Genomic DNA, 12,948 nt, shown 5'->3' with positions numbered 1-12,948 from the left:
ATCTTGCTAGTGTATGCAATGGTGTCAGCGTTTGGAAGCTGATTATGGGATGGATCCCCAGGTATGGCAGTCTCTAGATGGTCCATCCTTTTGTCTCAGCTCCAAACTTAACAGCTTGGATTTACATAAAAGATACATCATTCTGAGGACAGGGATGCTACTTTGAAGCATAATTGTAACAGGATTCCAGTTTGGAAACGGCTGGTGTTCACCTTAAAGTCATGAGCTGAACAGCATGCTCTCAGCCCTGCAAACAGAGTCTATGTTGCATTCTGTAAAGAGAAGTGGTGCAGGCATCTCCTAAAACAATAGCTCTCCAGACGTCCCTGACATCCCGAGGCGCTTCTTTGTGTCTGCACGTCAGCCACTGCAGCCTTTAAGCAGAGTAAGGGTTTGCTTCATGAGTGGACGAGGAGCACTCGGAGGTCAGTGACAAATGCACACAGCAACCCACGCAGCTGTCTCCTCCAGGGCACACCCATCCTACCCTCCATCTGGCTTTTCCATCTAGAAAGGTCCACATCTCCCACCTGTGACTACTGGTCGTGCATATCCTACAAAGTCATTTATAAGGACAAGCCGCGATCCTAAGCCCTTCTGCCCAGGGTTCTTAGTGAAGTTGGTAAACTGGTAAAAGTCCTTGAACTTCGCTGAGTCCTTAAGTTCCTGTTCCAGTTTGGGTGGAAGAGTTTTCAGCCTCTCTGTGCTATCACATCCCAGCTCTGTCATGCCATCCACAAATTAGTTTTTGCTAAATTCACATTGAGTGTCAGTCCTGAACTTCTATGCTATGACCAAAACACGGATACTGGCAGGGACCAGACTCCTCAGGTCATCACAGAACTACTGAATCCCATCAATTCCGATTTTGTTTTTGTTCCTGTGGGCCTGCTGTCCAGCTGCTCCAGCTTCTTCTGGTCCATACTGCCCTTCATAGACTCTCCGTGGAAAACCTCTGGGCTTTGGAAGAAACTGTCTGTGGCCTTGCCTAGTTTCCAGTCATTCTGTGTCAAGCAGTAGACCGCAGTTCTCTCGCCAGCCTGAGTGCATGCCATGAACTGGTGGACCGTGTCCTCCTGAGCTGATTTAAGTTTATACACGCTTTCCAATGCTGTCGAAACGACTTTCCAAATCAAAATAATATTGTGTTTTCTTATTTTAAAAAATCACCTGTTAAAAAAAATCACCTGTTAAGCTGGATATAGTGGTGCCCACTTTTAATCCCAGCACCTGGAGATAGAGGCAGGTGGATCTCTGTGAGTTACAGGATAGCCAGGGTTACATAGTGAGACCCTGTCTTAAAAAACCAAACCAAACCAAACCAAACCAAACCAAACCAAACCAAACCAAACCAAACCAAACCAAACCAAACCAAACCAAAATTGTATTGGGCATATAGCAATATCTGGGTTTTCCCTCCAGAGAACCAAATTTGCTTTTAATAGCTTTTTCTTACTTTTTAAAAATATTAAATTAATTTATATATTTATCTTTAATTTCTTACTTCTACTAACAGTTTAATTTTCTATTTTTGATTCTTATAAAGAAAATTTAGATAACCAACTTTAAACCTTATTTTTTAACATAGACAATTTTTTGAGACAAGATCTCTTTATGTATTGCAGTCTGCTACTTCAAACTCATCAAGTGCTCCTTCCCAGCTTCCCAAGGGCTGGAATCTAACACAAACATGTTATGGCATTAATTTTACTCTATTCACTGTAAAAATCTTGAAATTTCAAAAAATTCATAAAATTCTAAATGGTTTTTTGTCTTTCTTGTGGTTTTATCCTTTACCACTGAGTGATTGATAAATACATTTTTTTTGTTTGTTTTTTGTTTTGTTTTGAGACAGGGTTTCTCTGTGTAGTCCTCACTGTCCTGGAACTCACTCTGTTATTTGAACTCAGAAATCCATCTGCCTCTGCCTCCCAAGTGCTGGGATTAAAGGCGCGTGCTACCACTGCCTGGAGATAAATACATTTGTTAAATATCTTTTTTTCATGATTAAAATTCTTAAAATTTTATTATCCTCTGTATGCTCATGCTATGTGTGTGTTCATGATGTATGTATGTATTCATGATACATATGTGTTCATGTTTTCATCATATGTGTTCATGATATATGTGTTAATATACTTGAACTCATGCTATGTACACGAATGTTCATGATACGTGTGTTCATGACACATGTATATGTTCATGATAGGTGTGTGTTCATGATTATGTGTGCATGTATGCATACCACAGCATGTGTATGGAGGTCAGGAGGTAACTTTGTGGTATTGGCTTTCTCCTTTCCTCTTTATGTGGTTTCCATGAACTCAGTTTTCCAGCCTTGAGTGACAAGCACCTTTACCTGCTAAGTCATCTCACTGGCCTTATTTGATTTTAATTTAATTTATGATTAAAATAATTATTTCAGCAACTTAAAATTATGAATCTGGTTTCCTTAGAAATATATCCTCCAGCTCCCCAGAGGATGTGTGCTTTTTCTCTAGGACTGCATTGCTTTGTTGACCTTATATGCTTCTTTTCTGAAAACTTACAAGGTGAATGAGGGGTGGCACACCTGGGGACAGTGGAGCTCAGTCCCAGTAAGAAGCAGAGACTGGCTGTGCTTGGACATGAGGCAAAAACCTCCAGCCACCACAGCCTCATTGGCAGACTTCTGCTCATCTGAAATGCGCTCCTGAGAATAAATGGCTTTGTCTTACAGCACTGGGTTGATTTATTCTACAGCCGTGCCTAACTTGTATAAATTGGGGCCTTGACTTCCTTGTGAACTTTCCTAAGAAGAACACCGGGGAACTGAGCTGTGCAGGTCAGGGCAACAGCAATTATTTTCAATATTTGCTGGCTCAATCGTGGGACTTGTAATCCAGGAAATGTAGTGCAACTGCTTCAGGAGCTAAAGGAGACGGTTCATAATTCTTGCCGATAATCAAGTTATAGAGCTAACAGAGAAAAAGAGCTGAGACAGTACTGGAGTCTGCCTACCACTAACACTCAGGTACCCAAGCGCCCATAGGTAGTTATGCTCTTTTTAAGGCTTTCTGAATTTTATCACTAGACACACAATTATTCATCATCATAATTTAACCTTTGGTCTTACTTTTAGAAATTTTGGGTGATCAATGTTGATTGAACACTAGTTCTCTATCAGGCATCCTGACACACTCTGGACATACAAATGTGAGTATCATAATTGCTTGTTCTGAAGAGCATCCTAGAGAAAAGAAACGTATTATGTAGACAGATCTTCCATGCTACAGTGTGATAAACATTGCAGTAAAGTCAGCAGTGCGATCCTGTTCTGTATTAGTGACTTTTCCCATCACAGAGACAAAAATACCTGACAGATGCAATTTCAAAGAGGGAGGGTTTACTTTGTCTCATGTGTTTAAAGGATTCGGTTCATAGATATATGGTCCTATGTGCATGGGCAGAACATCATGGCAGGAGGTGGAGGCTGCTGTTCAGTTTAGGGAGAGGTAGGGATAATATGTCACTAACGATTCACCTCATTGGACCTGCTCTCCTGGAGTGAGGCCTCACTTCTAAAGTTTCCAGGATCCTCTACAACAGCAGAATCAAGAGTACAGACCAGGCAGCTAATACATTTCTTTTCATTCATGCCTCTATTCATTCTCTCTCTCTCTCTCTCTCATCTGTCTGTTGAGGGCAGAGACATTCTTTTACTTCAGTAAGGTCAAAATTGGAATTTTGAAGTTATTATTAAAAAGTGAAAAAATCCATTGGTTAAAAATAAGGAACCCCTCCTTGCATCAGCTTCTTTTGTAAAGTATCCCAATTAAACAATTTCAAGGAAAAAGGGTTTATTTTGTCTTCTAGTTTCAAAGGGATAACTGTCCATCACCATGGGGAAGATAGGACGGCAGCAGACAGAGAGCTGGCTTCATTTCTCATCTTCACACAGGAAGCAGAGAGATAACAGCAAGATGGGGCAGGTTGTAAATCTCAAAGCCTACGCCAGTGACACTTCCTCCAGTAAGGATCTATTTCCTAAATGTTCCAGAACCTTTCCAAACAGTGCTGCCAGCCAGGGACCAAGTGTTCAAACACATGAGCCTATGCATCGATGTCGTTTCATGATTAAGCTACAGCACTCCCCTTCATTGATAGCTCTCTTTCAGATTAAGAATCACCTAAATGGTTTTCCTCGCATGTAATTTAGACATATATTTTGCAATATGTCTGATTTTTGTAGGGCTTGAGGATAGTAAGTTTATTTTTTCTTGATTTTTAAAGATTTCTTCTATTATAATTATGAAACTATGCTTGGAATTGAAATACAAGATCAGCTTTGTCTTGTCATGCTGTGAGGAATGCCATTACAAGAAGCAGCATTGTTCTGAGTCTGTTTCTCCATGCAGTGAGTTAGAAAACTGAAGTAGCCATTCAGACTCCTGCTTTTAAAATAGTTCAGATTAATAGTGTGTAGTTTTTATTTAAAATTGCTCAATGATTTGGGATCCCCAAGGAAGGTCTAGGTGCATTTATTTCTATTTTTAATGTTTTTAAACCAAAATTACCTATATTTCAATGTGTAAGGTTACATTTGACACACATAAGTGATTTCTGGAGTCTAGCTAGGTAAGATGTATTACTTATCTTTTTGAGTCTGTATTGACTTATTGTCAGTTCCACTAAGTATGCATTTTCTTATAAATATCATAGCTCATTCTTCTTTACAACTAAGTAAAACTCTATCATGTATAAATATCACATTAAATAAACCCTGTTGATGGACATTTAGATGGTATCCAGGTTTTTGCTGTTGCTAATAGTGCAGAAATAAACACAGATTCTCAAGTGTCACTACAGTATGATAATGAGAGTCCTTCAGGTTTATCCCCAGGGATGGCACAGATAGGTCAAATGGTAGTTCTAGTTTGAGACTTTTTTTAAAAATAAAACATCCATACTGATTTCCAAGGTGGCTGGAGTAGTTTATCTTCTGACAGGCAGGGCCTAGGGATTCCTCTTTCTGGATATCTTTGCCAAAATTTGCTGTTATTTATGTGTGTGTGTGTGTGTGTGTGTGTGTGTGTGTGCGTGTGCGTGTGCGTGTGCGTGTGCGTGTGTGTGTGTGTGTGTGTGTGTGTGTGAGCGCGCGCACATGTGCCTTTCTGAGCAGGGCAAGATGGGGATCTTCAGTGGTTTTAATTTGCATTTGTTGGTGACTAATGCTGCCAAACACATTTTTCTATATTTCTTGGACATTTGTTCTTTCTTTCTTTCTTTCTTTCTTTCTTTCTTTCTTTCTTTCTTTCTTTCTTTCTTTCTTTCTTTCTGTTTTTCGAGACAGGGTTTCTCTGTATAGCCCTGGCTGTCCTGGAACTCACTTTGTAGACCAAGCTGGCCTCAAACTCAGAAATCCGCCTGCCTCTGCCTCCCAAGTGCTGGGATTAAAGGCGTGCACCACCATGCCTGGCTGTATTTTTCTTTTTTACTTTGAGAAATATCTGATTCCTTAGTTTCTGATTGGCTGGTTTTTAGTGTTTAATTTTTTGGAGTTTTTTTTTAAAAAATAGATTCTGTATATTAATCACATTTCATGTTATTCTAGCTTACCTTCTATTGTTGTAACAAATACTCCAACCAGAAGCAACTTAAGGGAAGAAAGGTTTTATTTGTCTTACCATCACTGATACAGTTCATCACGGATGGGAAGCCAAGGTAGGAACTCAGTCAGCTAACCACATCATAGCTACTGCCAGGAGCAGAGGATGATCCATGCACCCATGCTTCCTGCTTGCTGCCTTTATCTTGATTTCTCTTGTCTTGTATACTTCATCACCCCTGCCTAGAGAGTGGAACTGCCCATAATGGGCTGGGTCTTCCTGTGTTAATTAACAATGAAAACAATTCTTCACAGATATGTGCACTGGCCAACCTGATCTAGATAGTTTCCTTTAAGGTTCTCTTCCCAGGTAATTGTAGGTTGTAACAAGTTTACAATGAAATGCAGCCAGCACAAATGTACTCGATGGCAAAGATTCTCTTCTGTTCTGCAGGATTTAAAATTTTTTTGATTTATTTTATATATATGAGTACACTATATCTGTCTTCAGACGAACCAGAAGAGGGCATTAGACCCCATTACAGATGGTTGTGAACCACCGTGTGGTTGCTGGGAATTGAACTCAGGACCTTTGGAAGAGTGGTCAGTGCTCTTAACCACTGAGCTATCTCTCCAGACACCAGGAATTTAAAAAAAGGTCTTATTTACTTCAGATTGGCTTCAAATATGCTATGTAGCTGAGAATGGTCTTGAACTCATAACCCTCCTGCCTTAGCATCCAAAGTAAAGAAGGTTTAAAGGCATGCCTACTAGAACCTTTTCAATTCGATATAATACCATTTACCAATTTGAGTGTCATTGCCTATGTTACTGGAATTCTTTTCAGAGAAGGACTGTGTCTCACCCATGTCTGTGTCTTGAAGTAATTTGCCTATGTTTTCCTCTAGCAGTGTCAGAAATTCAGATATTATGTTAAGCTCTTCCATCTATTTTAAATTTGCTGCTCAAGGTGGGAAATACTGCTCTGGCTTCAATATTATGCATATAGAAAATCAGTTTCTTCAGTACCACATAATGAAGAAGTTGTTCTTCCCCAGTGTATGCTTAGGACATCTTGTCAAGGATTAGTTGACTGCATTTGTGTGGGCTTCTTTTTGGTGCTCCTCTATCCTGTTGGATCGCATGTCTGCCATTGTAGCAGTGTGATGCTTTGTTGCTGTTATGGTTCTACAGCATAGTTTGAGATGAAGTATTGTGATCTTCCAGCAGAGTTCTCTTTTGTTTGTTCATTTTTTGTTTAAGATCGCATTGACTATTCAGGGGCTTTTCTATTTTTATATGAATTTTAGGATCTTTTTCCTAGTTCCATGAAGAATGGCAGAATTTTGAGGGGACTGTGTTGAATTTGTAGTTCATTTATTTATTTTGAAATATGGTTATGATACAACATGATAAATATTTACTACTCATGAGTCTGGGAGTTTATTTTTAATTTTTAAATTTTTTGTATGACTTCTAGCGCTTTTTTTGTGTTTTTTTTTTTCAATTTAGGTGACACATTTATTTTTTTAATTGGATATTTTATGTATTTCATTTCAAATGTTGTTCCCTTTCCCAATTTCCCCCTATCCCGTAAACCCTCATTCCATCCTCCCTCTCCCTCCTTCTATGAGGGTACTCCCCCACCCACCCACCCACTCCCACCTCACTTCCCTGGCATTCCCCTACACTAGGGCATCCACATCCACAGGACCAAGGGCCTCTCCTTCCATTGATGCCCGACAAAGCCATCCTCTGCTACATATGCTGCTGGAGCCATGGGTCCATCCCTGGGAGTTCTTGGGGATCTGGTTAGTTGATATTGTTGTTCTTCCTATGGGGTTGCAACTCCCTTTTTCTCCTTCAGGCCTTTCTCTAACTCCTCCACTGGGGTCCCCATGCTCAGTCCAATAGTTGGCTGTGAGCATGTGCCTCTGTGTTTGTCAGGCTCTGGCAGATCCTCTCCAGAGACAGCTATATCAGACTTCTGTCAGCAAGCACTTCTTGGCATCCACAATAGTGTCTGGGTTTGGTGTCTCTATATGGGATGAATCAACAGGTGGTACAGTCTCAACAGGTGGCCTTTTCTTCAGTCTCTGCTCCACACGTCTATTTCCTTTAGACAGGAGCTATTCTAGGTTAATATTTTGGAGATGAGTGGGTGGTCCCATCTCCCAACTGGTGTCTTGCGTAACCCCTAGATAATTGTCTCTACAGGTTCTCCCTCCCCTTTGTTGGGCATTTCAGCTAATCTCATCTCTTTTGGGTCCTGGGAGCCTCTTGCTTTCCTGGCATCTGGGGCTTGCTGTTGGCTACCCTTAGTTCTCCATCCCCCATTTTTTACATCTTCTAGTGCTTTTTTTAAAAATTTCTTTATTCAGCATCATAAAGGAAAAAAATAAAGGTTTACATTTATTTATTTCTGTGTGTGTCCATTCTGAAATGATTTATGTTTCTGGTTTCTCACTGGCTATTGACATATAGAAAACCTGTTGATTTTTGTAGAAAGTGGTAAATGGTTCCAGTGTTTTCTAATATCCCCTAGGTTTTTCTTTTTTAAGCATTGGATCATCTTATTTGCAAATAGGAGTTATCTGGCATCTTTCTTTCTGTTTTCAGCTCTTTTATTTATTTATTTCCTTGTATTGTGCTAGCTAAGAGTTTGAGCACTTTGTGGAATAAAGGCAGAGAGAGGGCTACCTTTTAGTTGTTTCAGATATTACAGAGAATAGTTTTAGTCCTATTCCTTTCTGCACAAGGATGGGTGTGCATCTTTGCATAAGGACAAGTGTGCATTTTCATAGCTTTATTTTGTTGAGATGTGTTTCCTCTTTCCTAGTTCCTTCAGTGCCTTGATCATGAAAGCTTAATGATATTGCAAAATGTCTTTTCAGCATCTATTGAGGTGATGCAATTGTCTTTGTGTTTATTGATTTAAGACATTATCTCTGCCAGATTTTCAAAGAAGAGCTGATACCAAATTTCCTTAAACTATTCCATAAAATAGAAACAGAAGGAACACTTCCTAACTCATTCTATGAAGCCACAATTACTCTGATACCTAAATCACACAAGGAACCAACCAAAAAAGAGAACTTCAGACCAATCTCTCTTATGAATATCGATGCAAAAATACTCAATAAAATTCTTGCAAACTGAATCCAAGAACACATTAAAACCATCACTCACCACAATCAAGTACGTTTCAACCCAGGGACGCAAGGTTGGTTTGATATTCGAAAATCCATTAGTGTAATCCACTATATAAACAAACTCAAAGGAAAAAAATCACATGATCATCTCCTTAGATGCAGAAAAATCATTTGACAAAATACAGCACCCCTTCATGTTAAAAGTATTAGAGAGATCAGAAATTCAAGGCCCATACCTAAACATAATAGAAGCAATTTACTGCAAACCAACAGTCAATATGAAATTAAATGTAGACACACTTGAAGCAATCCCACTGAAATAGGGGACAAGATAAGAATGCTTACTCTCCCCATATCTATTCACTATAGTAATCGAAGTGCTAGCTAGAACAATAAGACAACAAAAAGAGATCAAGGGGATACAAATTAGTAAAGAAGAAGTAAAGGTATCACTATTTGCAGATGATATGATAATATATATAAGCAACACCCAAAATTCTACCAGAGAGCTTCTCCAGCTGATAAACAACTTCAGCAAAGTGGCCGGATATAAAATTAACTCATATAAAGTTAGTAGCCTTCCTTTATACAAAAGATAAACTGGCTGAGAAAGAAATTAGGGAAATAACCACAAGTAATATAATATATCTTGGGGTAACTCTAACCAAACAAGTGAAAGACCTGCATGACAATAACTTCAAGTTTCTCAAGAAAGAAAGCAAAGAAGATCTCAGAAAATGGAGAGATCTTCCAGGCTCATGGATTGGCAGAATTAGTAAAAACGGCCACCCTACCAAAGGCAATCTATAGATTCAATGCAATCCCCATCAAAATCCCAACACAATTCTTCAAAGACATGGAAAGAGCAATTTTCAAATTTATCTGGAAAGGCAAAAAACCCAGAATAGTGAAAACAATTCTTAACAATAAAAGAACGACCGGGGGAATCACCATCCCTGACCTCAAGCTTTACTACAGAGCAATAGTGATAAAAACTGCATGGTACTGGTACAGAGACAGGCACATTGACCAATGGAATAGAATTGAAGACCCAGAAATAAAATTACACACTTATGGTCACTTGAACTTTCACAAAGACACCAAAAATATACAATGGAAAAAAGTGAAAGCATCTTCAATAAATGGTGCTGGTCTAACTGGCTGTCTGTGTGTAGAAGAATGAAAATAGACCTATACTTGTCACCTTGTACAAAGCCCAATTCCAAGTGGATCAAGGACCTCAACATAAAACCAGATACACTGAATCTAACAGAAGAGAAAGTGAGAAAGAGCCTTGAACTCATTGGCACAGGGGGAAATTTCCTAAACACAACTCTAATACCTCATGCTCTAAGATCAAGAATTGATAAATGGGACCTCATGAAACTGGAAAGCTTCTGTAAGGCAAAGGATATAGTCAATAAGACAAATCGGCAACCTACAGATTGGGAAAAACTTCACTAATCCCACATCCAATAGAGGGCTAATATCCAAAATATATAAACAACTCAAGAATTTAATCACAAAAAAAAACCCAACAACCCAATCAAAAAATGGGGTATAGAACTAAACTGAGAATTCACAACTGAGAAATTTTGAATGACTGAGAAGCACCTAAAGAAATGTTCTAAGTCCTTAGTGATCAGAGACCATGAGATTCCACCTTACACCAATCACAATGGCTAAAATAAGAAACGCAGGTGACAACATATGTTGGAGAGGATGTGGAGAAAGAGGAATACACCTCCATTGCTGGTGGGACTTCAAACTGGTACAATCACTCTAGAAATCAATCTGGAGGTTCCTCAGAAAATTAGAAATAGATCTACCTGAAGACCCAGCTATATCACTCTTAGGAATATACCCAAAAGATGCCCCACCATGCCACAGGGGCACATGCTCCACTATGTTCATAGTGGCCTTATTTGTGATAGTCAGAAGCTGGAAACAACCTAGATGTCCCATGACAGAAGAATGGATACAGAAAATGTGGTTTCTTTACTCAGCAATTAAGAAGCTGACTTTTTCAGGCAAGTGGATGGAACTAGAAAATATCATCCTGAGTGAGGTAACTCAGACCCAAAAGGACATGCATGGTATGTACTCACTAATAAGTGGATATTAGCCAAAAAAGTGTAGAATACCTGACCCGTCCAGCAGGTCCAGTTATTCGAGGGTCTCAAGGCAACCTTCTCCTAAGAACCAAATTGGGGGGGGGTAGAGAGAGACGAGAACCTTGTGTAATGAAGGACACATGGAAGCAGTCTGAGTAACATCAAGGTCTCAATGTATTAGCAAGGCTCAAGGTTTAAATGCACAAACAAAAGGGGAAGTACTTCTCAGCAGGAGGAATGGGGCATCGGAAATGCACCTCAGCAGGAGGGATGGGGCAGCGGAAAAAGAGGAAGTACTTCTCAGTAGGAGGGATGGAGCAGCAGAAATTTTTCTTTTGGCGACTATGAGGGGAAGCAGGAACTTGGCGGTATCAGGGTACATCTTGAGGTCAGGACATCCAGCGCTGACTTAGGGCTGCAACAATCTGTGGTTGTTCTCGGAGCGGTGCGTCGGTGGCCTGCTTTTGACCCCCTTTTCTTCTCAGGGGGAGAGGCCCAATTCAGAGATCAGGACAATTGTGTTGTCTTAATAGCTCCCAACAAATACCCAAGGTACAGTCCACAGAACTCAAAAAGATCAACAAGCTGAAGCGCCCAAGTGAGGATGCCTCAGTTCCACTTGAGAGAAAGAAGAAAGCAATCACAAGTTGGGAAGGAGAGAGGTGCCTGAAAGGGAAAGTGGATGGGGAGAGGGGGGTTATGGGGGAGAGGGAAACCTGTTCTAGTATTGGGTGAGGGAAAAGGACTGAAGCTCTGAGGGCCAACAGAAAGAATGGAAACAGGCAACAGATGTTGGTGGACAGACTCTCCAGGATGCACCAGAGACCTAGGAGGCGAGAGACTCTCAGGACTCAAAGGGAGAGATCTTAGATGAAATGCCTAACAGTAGGGAGAGGGAACTTATAGAGCCCACCTCCAGCAGGAAGACAGGGCATCAAGTGAGGGATAGTGTTGCCATCCCACAGTCACATCTCTGACCCATAGTTGTTCCTGTCTGAAAGAATTAAAAGGATGGAAATGGAGAGGAGCCTGAGGAAAAGAAGGTCCAGCGACAGGCTCAAAGTGGGATCCAGCTCAAGGAGAGGTCCCAAGGCTGGACACTATTACTGAGGCTATGGAGTGCTCACAACAAGGGACCTATCATGACTGCCATCTGAAGACCCAGCAAGCTGCTAAAAGAGTCAGATGCAGATATTTGCACCCAACCAATGGACAGAAGCAGTTGACCCCCGTTGATGAATTAGAGAAGGCTGAAAGAAGCTGAGGAGAAGGGCGATCCTGTAGAAGGACTAGCACTCTCAATTAATCTGGACCCCCAGACCTCTCAAGCACTGGATCACCAAACAGACAGCATAAACTAGCTGATATGAGGCCTCCAACATACATACAGTAGAGGACTGCAGGGTCTGTGCTCATTCAGAGATTATGCACATCAAGAGACTAGAGGCTCCAGCAAATTTAGAAGTCAGGTGGGGTGGGAGGTGGGGGCATCCACATGGAGACAGCGGATGGGGAGGAGATGTGGGATGTGGAGCAGTCAGAGAGTGGGGGTGGGATAGGGAATGGAATATGGAGTGTAAAAAAATAAATTTATTAAAAAAGTAATAAAAACTTTGAAAAAAGACACTATCTCTATTGATTTCTGTGTAGTAAACCTTTTTGTGTGCCTGTAATGAAAATAAGGTGGTCATGGATGATCTTCCTAATGTTTTCTTCAATTTGGCCTGCAAGAATTTCAGTGTTTATGTTTATTAGGGAAATAGGTTTATAGCTTTCAATGTTTAAAAATATGTATGGGGTATAAGAGTAATTCTATGTGTATAGAATGAGATGGCCATATGCCTTCCTTCTCCATTTTGTGAAAAAAATTTGATGTGTTTTTATGTAAGTTTTCTTTCTTTCTTTTTTTTTATAAATATTTTTTATTACGTATTTTCCTCATTTACATTTCCAATGCTATCCCAAAAGTCCCCCATACCTTCCCCCCACTCCCCAACCACCCATTCCCACTTTTTGGCCCTGGCGTTCCCCTGTACTGGGGCATATAAAGTTTGCATGTCCAATGGGCCTCTCTTTCCAGTGATGGCCGACTAGG

At 40.3% G+C, this 12,948-nt stretch overlaps 1 pseudogene; it reads right to left on the bottom strand.

Annotated features, from left to right (window-relative positions):
- Window positions 1–507: 507 nt before the first annotated feature.
- LOC110291986 lies at window positions 508–1,100 on the bottom strand (annotated as a pseudogene).
- Between the last annotated feature and the right edge of the window lie 11,848 nt (window positions 1,101–12,948).

This window comes from Mus caroli, chromosome 3 (assembly GCF_900094665.2).
Source record: "Mus caroli chromosome 3, CAROLI_EIJ_v1.1, whole genome shotgun sequence".
Classification (NCBI taxonomy): Eukaryota; Metazoa; Chordata; class Mammalia; order Rodentia; family Muridae; genus Mus; species Mus caroli.
The sequence above is the reverse complement of the archived record's forward strand: the minus strand, read 5'-3'. Positions and strand labels throughout refer to the sequence as shown.